General features: G+C 39.8%; 1 non-coding gene across 1 annotated transcript; it reads left to right on the forward strand.

The window, feature by feature from the left end:
• Positions 1-4,925: 4,925 nt before the first annotated feature.
• LOC117278856 (small nucleolar RNA R71) lies at positions 4,926-5,032 on the forward strand. Its single transcript, XR_004509215.1, has one exon. It is a non-coding gene; the product is annotated as a small nucleolar RNA R71 (small nucleolar RNA).
• Positions 5,033-20,456: the final 15,424 nt, after the last annotated feature.

Genomic DNA, 20,456 nt, shown 5'->3' on the forward strand with positions numbered 1-20,456 from the left:
TCATACCATTCAACTAAAGGAAAATTTTGATTTCAATTATTAAAATGAATAAGTAAGTTGTTAGATTACCGTTGGCTTGCCTAACGGTGGTGTGAGGCGCCATCACGACCATTTGCGGATTTTGGGTCATGACAAGTAGGTTGATTTGATGCATTTTGGCGAAAGTTGGAAAGTTGAAGGTTTGGAAGATTGAGAGGTTTGACCAAGATTTGACTTTGTTGATATCTAGTTCGGATTACGATTCCGGGAGTTGAAATAGCTCCGTTATATTATTTGGGACTTGCATGAAAAATTTGATGTCATTTTGGATTGATATGTGATGATTCAGCGCGATTCGTAGAAGTTGAAAGTTCATAAGTTCATTAAGTTCGATTTGAGGTGCGATTCGTAGTTTTGACGTTGTTTGATGTGATTTGAGGCCTCGAGTAGGTCCGCGTTATGTTATGGAACTTGTTGGTATGTTCGGACGGGGTCCTGGGGGCCCCGAGTGTGTTTTGGGACGGGTTTCGGATCATTTGGATCATGTTGAGTGAAGCTGGTTTTAGCAGGGATCTGGTGTGATCGCACCTGCGGACCACTGGGTGCAGGTGCGGTGATCGCAGGTGCAGAAGAGAAGGGCACAGAAGTAGAAACAAGGTTGGATGAGGAAGACCGCATAAGCGGATGTCTGTGCGCATCTGTGCATTCGCATAAGCGGAACTCTAAGTGCAGAAGCGCATTCAAGGTCGCATGAGCGACATTGGCTGAGGTAAGGTATTTCCGCAGAAGCGGATTATTGGCCGCAGAAGCGTCCATCGCAGAAGTGACCTTCTGACCGCAGAAGCGGGATTTTTGGGTAGAACATGTTATATATCGAGGGTTTGGTTATATTTATCACATCTTGAGCTGTAGACCTCGGGTTTGGGCGATTTTGGAGGGGGTTCTTCACGATTTGGATTGGGGCAAGTGTTATTTACCCAGATTTGATTATATTTCATGATTACATCTTTGTTTTTATCATTAAATTAGTGAATTGAGTTGGAGAAAATTGGTAATTTTTGTAAAAACTTTCAAAATTTTAAAATGAGGATTTGAAGGCCGATTTGATGTCGGAATTGGATAATTTTGGTATGGTTGGACTCGTATCGGAATGTGTGTTTAGATTTTATGAGTTTTGTCAGGTTCCGAGGTGCGGGCCTGTGATTGATGTTTTGGGTTGACCTTTTAGTTTTCATTAAAGATCGAAACTTTATTATCCGGAATTAGTTCCTATGATTTTATTTATGATATTAAGTTATTTTGGCTAGATTTGAGCCGTCCAGAGGTTGTTTCACACAAGAAGGACATTTTAGAATATTGGTTTAGCTTCTTTGAGGTAAGTATCTTGCCTAACTTTGTGTAGGGAACTACCCCTTAGGATTTGAGTTGTTCGTGCTATTTGTGTTATGTGAAAGTCGTGTACGCAAGGTGACGAGTTTGTACTCGGGCTTATATGTGGAAATTGATCATCTTAGACTCTTAAACTTCTTTCATGTATTTATTTGAAGTTGTTAGCGTATGTTATATCATTTATTTGTCATGTCTACTTTCACATTCTTTATTTGAAGTTGTTGTTATATGTCATCTCCTTTACTTGTCAAATTTACTCTTATATGCTTTATTTGAAGTCGTTACCTCTTTTATCATTATGTGACTTCCTTTATTTTTGAGTTACCCTTAATTGAAATTGTTATCACATGACATACTTTTGTTGTTGGGTTATTCTCATGCATTTAGACATAGTTGCAAGTTCGTTCCATCTCTTCCATTGTTAGTCTATTTCATACACTAGAATCCGAAGTTTGCCATTTCATAGAAATACCTTCATTTTCGAGTTTATCCTTAAGAAATTAATCGAAATTGAAGTTATCGAAAGTAATTAATCTATTTTAATTGAAGTTGTGGATAAAGGGGGTGTTGTTCAATGTTGAGTTACCGTGTCATTCATTGACGAGCTAAAAATACAACACAAAATTATGCTCGCTAGTCGAATATAATATAGAAAATATCGTATCCACAGGGATTGGATTTAAACAGTGTTTTCGTAGCTTCTAGTTTAATTGCTATCCAAGATGATCAACAATTTAGATTTGTGTAAATTAAAACTAAAATTAACTAAAAGTCTAACTATTGGCTAATGACAATCGTAACAAGAGTAAGCAAGAAGATATCAAAGGGAGAAAATAGGGGTTGATTGGATAGGTGTAAGATACTTGTTTGGGAATTAACTCTAGTTACTTCACTTCTATAGTTCAAGTGAGTCTCTCGAATTCACTCTACTATGTTCAAACATTCAGTAAAAACTCCTCTCTCGATTAAGTCTCAACCTTACGATATGAACTAAGTTAAGCTTGGTGAAGATATGCAAGAATTCATAGTGGATTGATCCTTAGGAGAACCTTTTTCGATTATCCTCCTAACTAGGTCTAAACATTAATTCAACTAGCCTCTTTGGATTACTAACAAAAATAAATGAATTCAACCAATAAGATAATGCAAAACATCACAAATTATGCCTCTTTCGATTACATAAACAAGTGAATATCTATGCAATAATAAAAACACCCAAAACGCTTCAATACATAAAACTAGAGTTAATATCCACTAACAATTCTCAAAACACCAAATCCATCAATCCCTAAGGAAGAATTACTCCATGGATATGGAAAAATTCATCACAATTAAGTTTAAGTCAAAGGAAAACATAAAACATCCAAACCCTTGTCTTGATTGAGGATGAATGGTGAAATCCTTGTGCTCTTGCTTCTCCCTCTTCTCCTTAACTTCTTTAGGTCTAAATTATGTCAAAAGTCCTCAAAATACCATTTTTCCATGTATATATACCAAGTAGGGTCGGGCCCAAACAAGTAAACCTTCTCCTACACGAAATAGGACACATTTCCCGTACAGTACGTGCGCGGCCGCGCACCTGGAAGTGTGCTCACGCACTTGGCCGCGCACCTGGAAGTGTGCTCACGCACTTGGCCGCGCACTTTTCACCCTGTTCTGCCTCATATGTGCGCCCAATGCGCGGCTAGTGCGCGGTTGTGCACGTGGGCGGCGTTCTATCGGGTATTTGGAAGACTTAAAACATGAAAGTTGTATCTCTTTTAAATAGCTTTCCAACGATATGTCGTGGACCTCAAACGGAGTTCCGAGCGAAACGTTATGTGCATTTTACTGGACATTGCGCAATATGCCTACTCGATTCTTCGTTTCGTTCCACTATCATCCGTTGATCCCTGAACACGATCCCGACTTATTTCTTGGGTTTTTACTCAGACTTCAAAGATCCTGAGTAGCTTGAATTCATTCCATAACATCTACATAGATCGGAATCACTCCTACAAGGCATAAAATATACAATTAGTGCAAAACACTAGCGATTAAAGCTCTAACTCAATTAAAGTGCAGTAAATTAGAGTGTAATAATCGACTAAAACATGAGTTTATAACCTACCATCAATACCCCACACTTAAACCATTGCTCTTCCTCGAGCAATCAAACTACACTTCATAATGACACGACCTTTTAAAATAACTCTCATAACTCATCATACCAAGAATATTTAAAATAGACTAAGTACAATAGTGTAACATCTTCACCTCAAGAATTGACTCACAAGCACCACACATTATTCACAACTTACTCACTCACTCTAACATAGAGGTCAACGACATTACCTTTCCTTCATGAATCAAGTGCTCTCACACAACAAAAGAGAGTAGTTCCACACACAATAAAAATTAAGAACAATTAGGAACTCAAGATAGAAAGAATTCACTCACTCTCAGAAACAACATTCACATGCCATAAAAAATGAACCATAAGCTTGCCCGTAGTGTACTACTCTACCAAATGAGCTCATTCAGTCAAGGATCAAGTAGGACTTTAGTTGGTTGTAATGTAGGCTACAGGACGGGTAGGATACATTTAGATATAAGAGTGACTACACCTCCCTAAGTACTTTTAATACATACATTTCATTCAAAACCCCACACTTATGTCAAACCAATACTCTACCTTTACATCAATATACATTAACTCCCAACTTCTTTAAGCACAAATACATCAAGAGTTACCACTTATCAAAGATCATTTTTCACAATCATACAACTACATAAATTTTTATTTTTCTTTTTCAATTCAAGTGGCTCTTACCTTTTCAATTCAGTGCACCTTCTCCTTATTTCATTAGTTCCACTCAAAAGCTAACCCAGTCACCCCACACTTCAACTTTTACAAAGTTCATAAGAATTTCAAGAGCTCACTAGAGGGAATTGGTTCAAATAGATGGTCAATTCAAACAAATGAGTAAGGCTTGTAATGTGGTTGCCAAAGAAACATGATTACAGGCTCAACGAGGTTAACTAAGATACATAACAATTAGGCGGGTAAAAACATATAGCTGGATCAACAAAGAAATGCCTAAATCACTTCCAAGACTGAACAAAACTACTATTTCGCTTTGCAAACACACAGGGCAAGTTCTAGACATCAAATGCAATGCACATAATACACCAAATCTCACACTCACATGGCACATAACTCACTCAAGATTAGATTCATCAAGACACTCTAGTCAAAGCAGTTAAACAAAGTTAAGATCATACAGTTTAAGGTACTTACACTAGAGTTAAAAAATTGAGTCTAAGCGTCACACTAAAGCATTCACTATTCTCAAGGCATGATAAAGTCAGCGTCAACTTGGTGAACACTTGTTGTTCTTCTTCTTTCAGTAACTTCAGAGGGCCACTGATTTGCATCCTTAGACAACTCATCTAGAATAGTGACTATCTCCTCTAAAGTCTTTTTCATCAACGGACCTCCAGATGCATTGCTCAATGTTCTGCGTGAAGTTGGTGTCAATCCATCCCAAAAATCCTGGAGTTGCATCCAGAGTTCTATTCCACTATGTTGACACTTACGCACTATTTCTTTGAACCTCTCCCAAGCTTCAAACACAGTTTCAGTCTCGTTCTGACAAAAGTTATGAATCTCCCTTCTAAACTTGCTCATCTTAACTGATGAGAAATATTTGTCAAGAAATTTTCTGGTCATCTCATCCCATGTTCTAATCGATCCATTAGGCAAGCTTCAAAGCCAGTGCTTCCATCGTCTTTGAGAGTGAAGGGGAATGCCCTTAAGTATACTGCATCTTGTGACACACCATTATATTGGAAGGTGTTCATAATCTCCTCGAAGTCTATCAGATGATTGTTTGGATCTTCGTTCATCTTTCCTCTAAAGACACAACTGTTTTGGAGGGTTTGAAGTAACCCCTGCTTTAACTCAAAATTATTAGCTGCAACAAAATATGGTCTCATACTCGACAAGCCTTGGTTGTAGACCGGTCTAGAATAATCACCAAGTGGTCTTTCGGCACCGGGAGCTATATTTCTGAATTGGTCTGCACCCACAGGTCGATTCTGTGCAATTCTTCTAGCCCTCTCCTCCTCATAGACAAGTTGTGCATTTTGAAGAGCTGTCTCTGCATCTCGTGCAACTCTTTCTCTTTGATGGGCTGCCTCTCTTGCAGCCAAATCAACATTATCCTCATCTCCCGCCATAACTTCTTTGGTTGAGGATTTCCCAACCTTCTTTGTATTCATGGGGAGATTTATTTCTTTCCTCAACTATCGTAGTTGCTTTTCAATTTCCGGCTCGTATGGTAGCAATTCCTTCCTAGAAGATCGGGTCATGCACCAATCTAACCTATAGCCTGCGCACAGTCAAGGAACACCAAACGTAAAAAGAGAAAAACAAAATTAAAAGAAAAATTCCTGAATTAGCATTACAAACTATTTCCAACACTATTGATTTCCAATCCCTGGCAACGGTGCCAAGATTTAACGAGCTAAAAACACAACACAAAATTATGCTCGCTAGTCGAATGTAGTATAGAAAATATCGTATCCACAGGGATTGGATTTAAACACTATTTTCGTAGCTTCTAGTTTAATTGCTATCAAAGATGATCAACAGTTTAGATTTGTGTAAATTAAAACTAAAATTAACTAAATATCTAACTATTGGCATTAGACAATCGCAACAAGAGTAAGCAAGAAGATATCAAAGGGAGAAAATAGAGGTTGATTGGATAGGTGTAAGATACTTGTTTGGGAATTAACTCTAGTTACTTCTCTTCTATGGTTCAAGTGAGTCTCTGCAATTCACTCTACTATGTTCAAACATTTAGTAGAAACTCCTCTCTCGATTAAGTATCAACCTTACGATATGAACTAAGTTAAGCTCGATGAAGACATGTAAGAATTCATAGTTGATTGATCCTTAGGAGAACCTCTTTCGATTATCCTCCTAACTAGGTCTAAATATTAATTCAACTAGCCTCTTTCGAGTACTAACAAGAATCAATGAATTTAACCAATGAGATAATGCAAAACATCACAAATTATGCCTCTTTTGATTACATAAACAAGTGAATATATATGCAACAATAAAAACACCCAAAACGCTTCAATACATAAAACTAGAGTTAATATGCACTAAAAATTCTCAAAACACCAAATCCATCAATCCCTAAGGAAGAATTACTCCATGGATATGGAGAAATTTATCACAATTAAGTTTAAGTCAAAGGAAAACATAAAACATCCAAACACTTGTCTTGAGTTAGGATGAATGGTGAAATCCTTGTGCTCTTGCTTCTCCCTCTTCTCCTTAACTTCTTTAGGTCTAAATTATGTCAAAAGTCCTCAAAATACAGTTTTTTCATGTATATATACCAAGTAGGGTCGGGCCCAAACAAGTACACCTTCTCCTACACGAAATAGGACACTTTTCCCGGACAGGATGTGCGTGGCCGTGCACGTGGAAGTGTGCTCGTGCACTTGGCCGCGCACTTTTCACCCTGTTCTGCCTAATATGCGCGCCCAATGCACGGCCAGTGCGTGGTCACACATGTGGGCGGTGTTGTGTTGGGAATTTGGGAAGACTTAAAACATGAAAGTTGTAGCCCTTTTAAATAGATTTCCAACGATATATTGTGGAGCCCAAACAGAGTTCCGAGCGAAACGTTATGTGCATTTTACTGGATACTGTGCAATATGCTTGTTCGATTCTTCGTTTCATTCGACTATCATCCGTTGGTCCCTGAACACGATACCGACTTAATCCTTGGGATTTTACTCAAACTTCAAATCTCCCGAATAGCTTGAATTCATTCCATAATATCTACATAGATCGGAATCACTTCTACAAGGCATAAAATACACAATTAGTGTAAAACACTAGCGATTAAAGCTCCAACTCAATTAAAGTGCAGTAAATTAGAGTGTAATAATCGACTAAAACATGAGCTTATAGCCTACCATCATTCATTTTGTTGTTATTGATATTCTATACATGCTTATTGAGATATCCTTACTTGCTGAGAACTTCTCACTTATCCTGCTACTATTGAGATTCTTCTTCGTAATGTGGTTGAGACGTGGGCAATGGGATATGGTGATATGTGTATCGTTGTTTGGAAAGGTTGTGGGCTATGGGCACTTATGGTACGAGTTGATATGTTGTGTTGTTATGATGTTAGCACATGTGAATTGTTGTGTGGATTGGTTATTGTTATGCAGAGCATAAGGGTGGAATCTCAGCGTTCTTGTTGTCCGGGTGGAGCGATAAGGGTGGCTATTGTGTGGAGTGATACGGGTGGCTATCAGAGTGATACAGTTGGCTAATAATATTGTCAGGACGGAGTGATACAGGTGGCTATTGGAGAGATAAGGGTGGCAATGTCAGGGATGATGTGTGATGGCTTGGGGGAATTATGTTGACACTATTCATGTGATAGTGTGATCCTCCTTGTTTATGTCATACACTTGACGTGACTTGTTGTGTTGCTTTCAGTGAGCTACTCGATGTCTTTGATACTACTTGTTGACATGGGTTGTACTAGTACACTTTCACAAGCATACACTGTAGCATGCCACTTGTACTAATTCAGGAGTATGAAACTTAACATTTATTGATCATGTCCATGTATTCTTGTATTATCTGCTTTCATTGTGATATTGAGTATGTGACCATGCCGGGCGGATTGTGATAGTGAGCTTGTGACCATACCGGGCGGATTGTGACTGTGAGATAGTGATCATGCCGGGCGGATTGAGATGTTGACACGTTAGTTGTCCATGTGGTTGTGATTAGAAATGTGGGCACAAGGTGCCGTGAGTATATGATTTGTGGGTTAAGACTCGTGACTTGTGATTATGAGATGAGGTATCTCGAAGTAATTTCATTATGGAACTTGTGTTAGAATGGCTTGATTAATTGGTTGTTATTTGTTTTCCTCATTTGGTGTCAATGGTACTTTCACGGTGTTCTTATTACTTATATATTGATTCTTGTTTCCATTTACTGATTTTTGATTTCATTATTAGCTTTATACTTTTATACTGCACATGTTATTTTGACTAGTAGGTGTCTTGACTTGTACCTCGTCACTACTCTACTGAGATTAGTATTGATACTTACTGGGTACCGACCGTGGTGTACTCATACTATACTTCTGCATATTTTTATGCAGATCCAGGTATTGGAGAAATCGGACTCAAGCAGAGTTAGCTTATCGGTCGCGAGGATTCAAGGTAGAGCTTGGTCGTCGTAGTCCCTTGGATTCCTTTCCTTTTATTGTACTGCCAGCTTCATATCCGAAATTGCATTTCAATTTTCGAGATCTTTCCATGTATTCATCTAGAGTTCGTGCCTCTGTACTACCTAGTCTTGGGAGGTTGTTATGATTATTGCCGCGTAGGCTTATGTCGCTTTTGTTTCGGTATTCACATTAACTCTGCTTTAAATTATCATTGTTAAACTGTCTTAATTGTTGAAAGTAATCGGCTTACATAGTCTTATAGACTAGGTCCCATCACGACACTGGTGGGACTTTGGGTCGTGATAAGTTGGTATCCGAGCTCTAGGTTCATAGGTTCTATGAGTCACGAGCAAGTTTAGTAGAGTCTTGTGGATCGATACAAAGACATCTGTACTTATCTTCGATAGGCTACAGAACTATTAGAAAAATTCCACTTCATTCATTCATGTCGTGTGGATTTGTTGATTTTGAAGTTTGAGCCTTTGTGTCTCTATTTTCTCACAAATGGTGAGGACACGCACTACCGGATCAGCTGAGTAGACACCCGCTCCCCCTGTTAGAGCCGCGAGAGGCCAGGACCGAGGTAGAGGACGAGGAGAGGCACGTGCCATAGCTAGAGAACCTGCCAGGGCAACAGTTGAGGATCTGCCAGTAGCTTCCATTGGGGGACAGGCACCTGGGGCGCCTGTTGTTACCCCCGGACTTCAGGAGACTTTAGCGCAGTTCCTGAGCATGTTTGGTATATTGGCTCCGGCGGGATTGATCTTTGTTGCACCAGCTACTTGACAGATTGGGGGAGGAGCTCAGACTCCCACTGCCCATACTCTAGAGCAGCAGGCTCATGTTGGTCATACTCCGGGTATGGTGCCGGTACAACCTGTTATTCCGGTTCAGCCTGAGGTTAGGCTAGGGGCATTAGAGGAGGAGCAGAAGAGGCTTTAGAGGTTCAAGAGGTATAATCCATCTACTTTCAGTGCCACAAGTACCGAGGATGCACAAGGTTTTCTAGAGAAGTGTCACCGCATTCTCCGCACCATAGGTATTATGGAAGTGAGTGGAGTTGCTTTTACTACATTTCAGTTATTGGGAGCAGCATATCAGTGGTGGCAGGTTTTTGAGGAGGGTAGACCAGCCGATGAAGCACCACCGACTTGGGCTCAGTTTTCAGAGATGTTTATGAGGGAGTTTGTTCCCCAGACCCTCCGGGATGCATGGCGCACAGAGTTCGAGCAACTGCATCAGGGCAACATGGCTGTCACGACACGGAATCCAATCCTCGGGGACATGATGGCGCCTAACATCTACTTGCTAGGCAAGCCGATGTAAAATAGAAAATTTATCGATTTTAATAATTTATAACAAGATATTAACAAAATTGAGGCATGCAATTGCGAGCCAGACCTTGCAAATTCGAGATCTACAGCAGAACACCAGCAACAGAAGTGCACCATCTATTCCAACCTTAACAAAACTCATCTGAAACACATCTGAAACTCACCCGAGCCCCTAGGGCTCCAAACCAAACATGCACATAAGAATAATAACATCATACGAACTTGCTCACCGATCAAAAAACTAAAATAACACCTAGAACCATGAATCAGACATCAAAATGCATGGAATTTTTCAAAGAAACTTAAGAACTTTCAAATTTACAACCGAGTGTCCGAATCATGTCAAATCAACTCTGTTTTGAACCAAATTTTGCAGACAAGTCCATAATAGTAAAATAAACCTATACCAATTCCCAGAATTGAAATCCGAACCTGATAGCTATAAAGTCAACGTACGGTCAAACTTCAGAATTCTTTAAACATTCAAATTACTAGTCTTCATCAAATCATGTTAAATTAAGTTAGGGACTTTTGAATTCAATTCTGCGCATAAGTCCAAGTCCCAAATCACGATACGGACCCATCGGGACGGTCAAAATACTGATCCGGGTCCGTTTACACAAAATGTTGACCGTAGTCAGCTCAAATTATTGTTAAGGTAAAAATTCACATTTTCTTCAATTTTTCACATAGAGACTTTCCGGAACAATACACAGACTGCGCATGCAAATCGAGGGATGCTAAACGGAGCTAATCAAGATCTCAAAACACCGAAATAAAGGATAAAACTCAAAATGACCTATCAGGTCATCACAATGACGGTGTCGGAGTATGCCATTATGTTTAGTGAGTTATCCCGTCATGCACTTACTTTGGTTCCTTACAGTCAGAGAGTGAGTTCGCAAATTTATCAAGGGGCTCAGTTATGGTCTTAAATTCAGCATGGCTCAGGAGTTGGAGAGTGATACTCCATTTCAGCAGGTTGTGGAGATTGCCAGGAGGTTAGAGTATATTCAAGGTGAGGAGAGGGAGGATAAGGATGCCAAGAGTTATTGAGGTTCTGGAGGATTCAGTGGATTCTACTCTTCAGCTATGATCCATCACGGCGGAGGCTCGGGCAGTCAGCTAGTCTAGTCTGCACTTCAGACCACTCGTGGTGCGATAGTTAGTCAGGGACCTCAGGGCACTCATATGGGACAGTCATCCTTTAGTGCACCACCTGCACGGGGTTCCTACAACGGTTATTCTAGTTATCTGGCACAGACTCAGATGAGCAGTCACACCCGCAGAGGGGTTGTTATGAGTGTGGCGATACCAGGCACATCATGAGAGATTTTTCCAGACTCGGGAGAGGTGAACTTCATCAGAGCACACAGTCTATGGGCTCCATTCCATTTGCTACACCACCTGCACAACCAACTAGGGGTGGAGGACAGGTGGGTAGAGGGCGACCTAGAGGGGGAGCCCTGCCCGTTGATATACCTTTAATGGTATGGCCGAGGCCGCTACACCAGATGGTGTCGTTATAGGTATGGTTTTGATTTATTATTGAGGAACATCATTCTTATTTTGATTCGGTTCTTCTTACCGGGGTGAGACCTCCTATCTTGCTTCATATATGGGTTAGTTTTGTGATTCTTGTACTCTACTTATGTGTTAACCCTGTTGGGAGATTCTATAATGGTAGCCGGTGTCTATCGCCTTGGTTTGTTCACTATTGAGAGCTATAAGACTAGGATGAGTTTTCTGTTACTCATTATGGTAGGTTTTGATGTGATTTTTGGGTTGTTTATTTATGATTTATGATTTAGCTGCTCTACTAGTATGTGAAGTCTGTTATGTGTTGTGATTTTGTTTTACGGAATTGAGTTAGTGGAAGGTTTCGGTTGATGTGATGTATATTCTATTTGTGATTTAGAACTGAGGATGGGATCCTCGTGTTTTCGTATGGTTTGATATTTTTGACCTAGGCTACGTGCCGCGGTGGAGTTATATTAGGATGAGGTCCTTGTGATTAGTTCAAATTTATTGATTCCCCCATGTGGAATGGATTTGTAGTATGGTACTGATTGGGAGTTGTGCCTGTCGGACTTGCTGGAAAGCTCTCTCATATGTTTCTCTTTCAATATTCGTTCATATTCGCATTGTGCTTATTGGCTTTAGCTTGCGAGGTATGTGCCCAAGTAGCGTTGGGTGTGACTTGTTGATTTGACTGAGTGGTTATGAGATCTTCATGTTTCTTGCATCGTTGTCAGCGCTGTGAAGATTTGGAATAGGATTTTAGTTGATGTGAGGTTATTTACTGGTACCAAATTTGATTATGGGCAACTATGTTGGTCAGAGATTTTGCTATGGGCATATGTGTGATGTATTATGTCGTGTGGTTATACCTTGCGGGTGTAGGCATGAGCCATTGCAACTGGTTGAGGTCGATTAAGTGTGTTTATGTGGTAATCGCGTCTTTGGGAAATGATCGGATGGTGAAGAATTGGTTCTAAGGATTATCGATGTGGGTGGAAGGAATAATCTTCAGTTGAGGTGGTGTCGTCGGGCTTGTGTGGATTGGGGTGAAGTGGGATCACCCATGAGTATATGTATGGTGAGTACATTTTGTGATTTGATGACTTCGAAATGGTTCTTGGCACGTTAGAGGATGATCGTTTGTTTAAGAGGGGGAGAATGAAACGACCCGATCAGTCATTTTGAGAATTAGCGTCCTCTTCGGTGGCTTAAGGTCTCGAGTAGCTTCGTATTGTGACTTGCGTGTGTAGCTGTGTTCGATTTTCGGATGATTAGGGATCGATTTGGAAGAAGGATTCTTATTTTAGAAGCTTAAGCAAGAGTTGACCAGAGTTTGACTTTTATGTAGAAGATCCAGAATAGTGTTTCGATGATTCCAATAGCTTCGTATGACGATTTTGGACTTAGGCATATGTCGGACTTTGGATTTGGAGGTCCATAGGTTGATTTGAAGTATTTTGGCGAAATTTAGAAAGTTGAAGGTGTCACGACCCAAACCGAAGGGCCGCGACGGGCATCCGGTGTCTAACTCAACCGAGTACCAACGTAACATATCTTTCTTATCATACTATCATGGATAAATGAGCCGGAAAGGCCGTCATGAGATAACCAGAATAAAACATAAGAGAATATTTGACATAGGATGACCCAACATGGAATACAAACTTATACATGTGACATACGGGCCTATAAGACCATAAGCATCACTTGTACACTAATAACATAGGCCGACAAGGCCATACAATCTTTCATATGCATGACATCTATCTACAAGCCTCTAATAGTACATAAATGTCATAAAGGTCGGGACAGGACCCCGCCATATCAATCAATACATGTCCAAAGCATACTGACCAAATAGGAAACTTCGGAGCAAGTGAAGTGTACCAACACCTACCGCTGAGCTGATAGCCTACTAGGAGGACTGTCAACTTGTTTCTTGGGACCTGCGGGCATGAAACGCAGCATCCCCAGGCAAAAGGGACGTCGGTACGAATAAAGTACTGAGTATGTATCATATGGATCATGACAAAAGTAAAAAATTAATAGCCTTGACATACCTTTGTCGTTTACTTAACCACACGACGTCGTTTCAGCACATTATTACTCTAATCTACAACAAACAATAAGGGACCATTGTTAAGCTTACGAAAGCTAGAACTCAACACAAATGAGCGGCTAGCTCGTCTACAAAATTTTGGATAACACTTCCCCTAATTCTTTTCACTTTCCTCAAATCAAACAACAAGACCAACATGTTCAGAATGTCAAAAAATATCTATACATCAATATCTAACCTTATATTCATTACAATACATCACCAAAACAGTCCACACCATCTCACCTAACAACCAAGTCCTAACTTGCACTTTTCCATCCATACAACTTAGCTAGAACTTGAATACACTTCAATAGTGACAATCAAAACATACTTAGATTGTTCCTACTAATTTTCAGCCACAATACACCATAAAAATAACCTCATAATAGTCCATCAAATTGCAGTAACTTAGAACTCATTTCAGGCCGTTTCTTCACAAGTTCATATTGTGACAAGATAACTAAGACTCCAATAAGATCAAATACATGAAGAAGAGAATATTCCTTACCTTATGAATCAAGAATGAACCCTAGAAAATGTCTCCTTTAACTTTAGAATGCTCACAACTTAGGAACAACATCAAACAAGTGATCTCTACCACTTCTACAACACTTTTAATCAAGAGTAGGTGGTTTAACCTTGGAGGAGAGGGGCTGCCTTGGGATGTTTGGTATAGAAACGTTTGAGATCTTCGGAGAGAAGATAAAACACATGAAAATCATCTCACATGATGGGGGAGGAATGAAACTTGAAGCCCTTTCCACTTAGAACCCTAGTAGAAAGAAGGGTGGTTGTTTGGCTTGGGAGAGAAAGAAAGGATGTTGTTGAACTTTATTTTGGATGAATATGGGTAAAAATGGTCAGATGTTGGCTTTAATAATCCCTTAGGTTCGACCAAACCACTACCCCAATGGACCTCTCTTTATCCTTTAATTTTGGCCATAGACACCCCTTTAATTTGGGCCTCTTATTTTAGCAAGTAGGTGACACACCTACTTGTCACCTACTTGTTTCATTAGGGTGTGTCACATTATGCCCTAATAAATTTAAATACGTGTCTCATCCTCGTTTAATAATCACGACACGTGTTAAGTAGCTTAAGCAAGTAGGACGGAAAGTAAGTTGGTGAAGCAGGCACGTCGGGTAAGCAAGCAGCTCGTTTTTATTTGTCCAAAATCTCCTTTCTTACGTTTAAGTGCATTCGTACTCAACCTAGTCGTGTATATGTTGAACACAAATACAGGTTGTAACATCATTAAATTACTTTATATACTTCCAAAGAGGATCTCATTTCTGAGCTTACATCAATTGACTTACGATGTACATTTGCATATGAAAATATGGGGTGTAACATCATTCCCCCTTTGGAACATTCGTCCTTGAATGTTGACTGATGCGCCTATCAGTAACCTATAGCTTTTATGAATACTTTAATACTATCCTTTCCATCTAGGCAATTGTTCTATGAATAAATTAAGGCCAGGGCATTCCCCACTTTAGGCCTCTTTCTCAGACCACGACTTGTGGTCAGAATTCATCCAATCTTGTAACTATTGCTACCTTCTGTCATGCAGCCTGTACGACTCTGACCTTGTATGTGCGCCTATGAGACTCTTCTCTCCTTTTTACTCCAGCTTTTAGCCAATCTCTAGGCCTCACTTTGGGAACATATACAGAACTATGATAAGCTGTCCCTCTGGGCATCTATAGGTGTACTGAAGTTCTTCGCTCGGTACTTTGTCGAACTTACGATTATTGCTATATATTGTTTCATAGCCTCGGTTATCTATGCATATGGCTTTACTTCATACTATACCATAACTCTTACTTTAGTTTATTATTACCGAGGTCTGCTACCCAACTATAGGTTACTCTCTCACTGCTTATCCTATATGTATAAATTTAAGTCCTTCAATGCTTCCTTATTACTGTTCATCTAAAGAATGGCATCCTATCTCCTATCATTCTTTGGAACCTTTATCCCTCTATGTAAGGCCCTGTAAAATTCCATCAAGGGATTTAAGTTTTGTGGTGCCAAGGTAGAACCACTCCACGAGCCGCATACCCATTGCAGAGTTGAGCAGAAAAATGGTTGAATTTTGAAGGTCGTTTTGCGGTCCATTCTGCGATCGCATATCCATTTCACGGTCCGTATTTTCCATCGTAGATTTGGCTTGAAGAATTTTGTTGGATGATTCTGTGGTCCATTCTGCGGCCGTATAAGTGGTCTGCGGACCGCAGACCTGTCGTAGACCGGTCCAAACTAGCCCAGTTCTTGGCATCATTTTTGCGGGCCACATATCTGTTATGCGGTCCATTCTGCGACCGCATACCTGAGTTTGAAGGGTCCATTTTCCTATTTTTATAACCCGACCCCATTTTGATAAATAGCATTAGGGGCTCATTTTGAAGCGAAGGTCTAATGATTTTATAGTGAGGTAAGAGTATTTTAGAGAGAGAAGGAGGAAACCTAGCATTCTAATCACCCATTCTTACACCAATCTTCAACAATCAAGGAAGCCAATCACTAGATTATCATCTATCCAGGTAAGTCCTACTCCTAAGCTTTCATGCAAGAGGTTATGAGTTCAAGTATATTGTGGGGCTGGAAATAGGTCATGCATGTAACAATATGTTGTAGTATGTAGGATTAATGAACCATTATGGGTAGTTTCTTGTTGAAATTGGTTGAGGGAGGAAGGGATTACCATTGTAAAGCTTTGTAGTCTATTTTGCATACTAGGTATTTGACAAAATTCCTAAGAGAGTTACACCATGGGAATGTTTCTAATTATTATATGATTTTCACTATCTTCCTATAGATTGTTATTGCTAGAAGTGTTGGGATGTTGTAGTAACTTAAAGAAAGCCCAAACAAGGTATGTTGGCTAAACTACTCTCTTAGAATTAAATTCCATAATGTTCTCGTAAGTTTCAAGTATGGTTGGCTCAAGTTCCTTATTCCCATATTCTGAGTTGTTCTCAATAAATTTGATTGTCCCGAGTAAGCAAAGTGTCGAGAATTATGTATTCAAAATATATTCCAAATGTTCCTATCACATTATGTTATCCTTCGGGAATGTGTTCAAGAATGCTATATGTATTAAAATGTTATGGCTTTGAGTCGTGTTTCAAATGAAAGTCCATTATGCTTAACTTGGAAAGAATACTCCATGTGTCTAAAACTCCTATTTCTCATGTATATACTTAAGGCCTTGATTTCAAATGTTCATATTGTTGATAATCTATAAGAATGCTTGAAAGTGAAAAAAGTGGGTTGGAGATGTAAAGCGTGGCCACCGTGCCAATAATGAAAATTATACTTGTGTCCAATGGTGCCAATGAAATGAAATGATGCGAGAAAGGTTGTGAAATGAGCCTTGATTAAACTGTTCCAAATTGACTTGAAAAATAGATTTTCCTAAAATCTTATGTCCTCAAGTCATGCCCCAATGTGGCTGCTTTAGCTAACGCTATGATTTGTAAGTGTTTCCAATGTGGTTTAAGCCTTTACATATTTATGAGTTGAAATTGTGCACTGCCCTTTTTGAGAAAAGTATTTCAAAAATAAATGGTGTATTACTCATTTATGATTTTAACATGTGTTTCTACTGCTAGTCAGTTTGCCCCATTCTTTGGGAAGAAACCTATTGTGTTTAAAGTTTTCATTACTAATGAACTTGAAGTTATGATTTTCGAAATATTCGATATGTTGATGTTTGTGATGATGATCCTTGAAAGTAAATAAATGAAAGTGTGGAATATGAGATACGACCACCGTGCCATGAATGAAGAATCATAAGTATGGCCAAGAGAGCCAAGGAAATAACGATATTGTGAATGGTTGAAAATACTAATAAAGATATATATAGTGTGAAAAATAATGTGGTGAATATAAAATATATTTGTACTTTTGTTTCCCTTATGTGCAAAATAAAATATTTTCGGGAGTATCGTTAGTCACCGAGGAAGTTTAGGTAGGAATAACCTAACCCCGAAACTATATGTGTCGATGTAGGGTGCATTGCGATCATTCCCCTTATTTGGGATGAGATTGTTGTGATGAGAATATCCCCCTTTATTGGTATGAGGTGATTACTAGAAAAGGGTTTTGTTGATCCACACAGCATTGTGGTGAGACGACCTAGCCGGTCGGGTCGTGATCGGACGCCATGCCGCACACATGGTGGTGATTGTGCCGCAAATTGTAATTGAAATTATGCTTGGTATTGTGATTGAGATAATGATTGAAGTTCGTGATAGTAAATGTAATTGTGGTTGATGTCTTCGGGGAAGATGGCCTAGCCGATCCGGTCGTGATCGGACTCCGTGCAAAATACATGGTGGTATATCTATATCGGTGCTAATGATCTCCCAACCAAAAATATATATTATTTTTGTATTTTGAAAATTGTTATGTTTTAACTGGGCATTTGGATATTGTTGATTGTGACTTGCTGTTTCTATGGTTTTCAATTTCTTATATTGGCATTCTATTTTGAAAGGGGATATTTAGCTTTACATACCAGTACTATTCCACATGTACTAACGTCTCTTTTTGTCGGGGGCGCTGCATCTTCAATGGATGCAGGTGGTTCGTCAGCGGGTAGTTTTAATCCTCGATAGCAGTTACTCCCTATTCAGTAGGTTTTGGTGAGCCATACTCTGTTCCCGGATTTATGTCATTTGACCTTGTATGATGTGCTTTGAGGTATAGCCGGTGCCTTGTCGCTGGCACTTCCCTTCTTCACTTTTGCTATACTTAGAGGCTCCGTAGACAGGTTGTGGGTGGTGTCTGATATTGGTAATAGAACTAGAAGTGTTGGTATTTGGCAAACCTATTTTTCATCATTTCTATAAACTTGTAATATTTTAGAAATCGTAAATGAATATCCTTTGAGTAATGGTAAAGAATATGGGACACTTGACTCTTCTCATGTCTATCACTTGTACTGATTCTTATATTGTTAATGGGCAAGGTTGGGTAGAAGGCATCTAGCAGGCTTGATCGGCCGGGTTATCTCGGTTGAGCGCTGGTTGCGCTCCCCGAGGTCGGGGCACGACACTCTATTGTTGATTTATCTTAATATTTATGTAACGACCTGACCGGTCATTTTGAGATCTAGTGCATCATTCGGTGGTATGAGGTCTTGAGTAGCTTCACTTCAGGTATTATGACTTGTACGTGTGGTCGAAATTGAATTTCGGGAAGTTTGGAGTTGATTTGGAAAGAAAATTCTAATTTTGGAAGCTTTAAGTTGAAAGAATTAGCTAAGGTTTGACTTTTGAATAAACGACCTCGGAATCAGGATTTGAAGGTTCTGATAGATTCGTATGATGATTTTGGACTTCGGCGTATGTTCGGATTGAGTATCGGATCACCCGGGAGTATTTCGACGCTTATTATGCAAGGTTGATAATTTGAAGGTTTAAGAATTTCCTAAGTTTGGTTTGAAGTGGGATTTGGTGTTATTGTCAGCTTGGGATTTCGAGCCTTGGAATGGGTCGGTATTGTGACTTATTACTTGTACACAAAATTTGGCGTCATTCCAGAATGTTTTGGTATGGTTCGGGCGCGTTCGTCGAAGTTTGAAAATTTGAAAGCTTAAAGAAGGATTTCGATCGTTGATTCGTATTTTCGAAGTTGTTTGGCATGATTTGAGGCCTCGACTAAGTTCGTAATGTGTTTTGGGACGTGTTGGTATGTTTGGTCAAGGTCCCGGGGGCCTCGGGTGGATTCCGGATGTTTAACGGATCGGATTTTGGACTTAAGGTAAAGCTGGAGATTTTTGGTTGCTAGTGCAACCGCTTCTGCGGAAGCTTCATCGCAAAAGCAACCTCGCAGAAGTGAGGCAGTTGCAGAAGCGGCTGGAGGTGATCTGGGTAGAGGCCGCAGGTACAAACGATGGAGCGCAGAAGCGGAGATTGGCCAAGAAGGCCTGGGCCGCAGAAGCAGACATAGTCGCGCAGGTGCGCGAGTGCAGAAGTGCTAGAGGCCCACAGAAGAAGAGGCGCAGGTGCAAAACATTCACCGCAAATGCGGCCGGCGACCTGGCCTGGGTTCTTGCAGGTACGAGATTGAAGCCGCAGAAGCGACCAGGGGACTGCAGATGCGAAAATGTCGCTGGGTAGAGTTGTTTTAAGAACGGGATTTTGCTCTTCTTCTTTCATTTTTCACTTGGGTTGGCCGAATTTGGGGAGCCATTTTGAGGGGATTTTCATCAAGCAACATAAGGTAAGTGATTCCCACCTATTACAAGTTAAATACATGGTTTATATATGGATTTAAACATGGAAATTAATATAAATTTGGGATTTTGGTAGAAAACCTAGAATTTGGTATTTTTGGATTTTGACCACAAAATTGGACATGGAATTGGGAATAAATCATATATTTGAGTTCGTAGTGTTATGGGTAAAGTTTATCTTCAAATATTTTCGTAATCCGAGCACGTGGGCCCAAGGGTTGATTTTATCGACTTTTCGAGCGAAGTTGGGAATTGTTATGAATTGATTTATTATGAGTATTAGAGTATATTTTTATTAGTTTGCACATTGTTTGACTAGTTTTGGAGAGACAGGCATCGGTTTGAGGTGTTTGAGTGGCGTTGGAGCTAGTTATGGAACTTCGGAGCGAGGTAAGTCTCCTGTCTAACTCTGTGAGGAGGAAACTACCCCTAGGTGATGTATTTGATATGTGCTACTTGTTGCGGGGGCTACATACGCACGAGGTGACGGGAGTCCATACTTAGCTAAATTCATGTTATTGTCCGGGTAGACTTAAGTTCGCACCATGCTATAACTGCACTATTTGAGTTGTCCCTCGCATATTAAATTCCTTTATTTTACATTACGATCTGAGACTAA

Source organism: Nicotiana tomentosiformis, chromosome 8 (genome assembly GCF_000390325.3).
Source record: "Nicotiana tomentosiformis chromosome 8, ASM39032v3, whole genome shotgun sequence".
Classification (NCBI taxonomy): domain Eukaryota; kingdom Viridiplantae; phylum Streptophyta; class Magnoliopsida; order Solanales; family Solanaceae; genus Nicotiana; species Nicotiana tomentosiformis.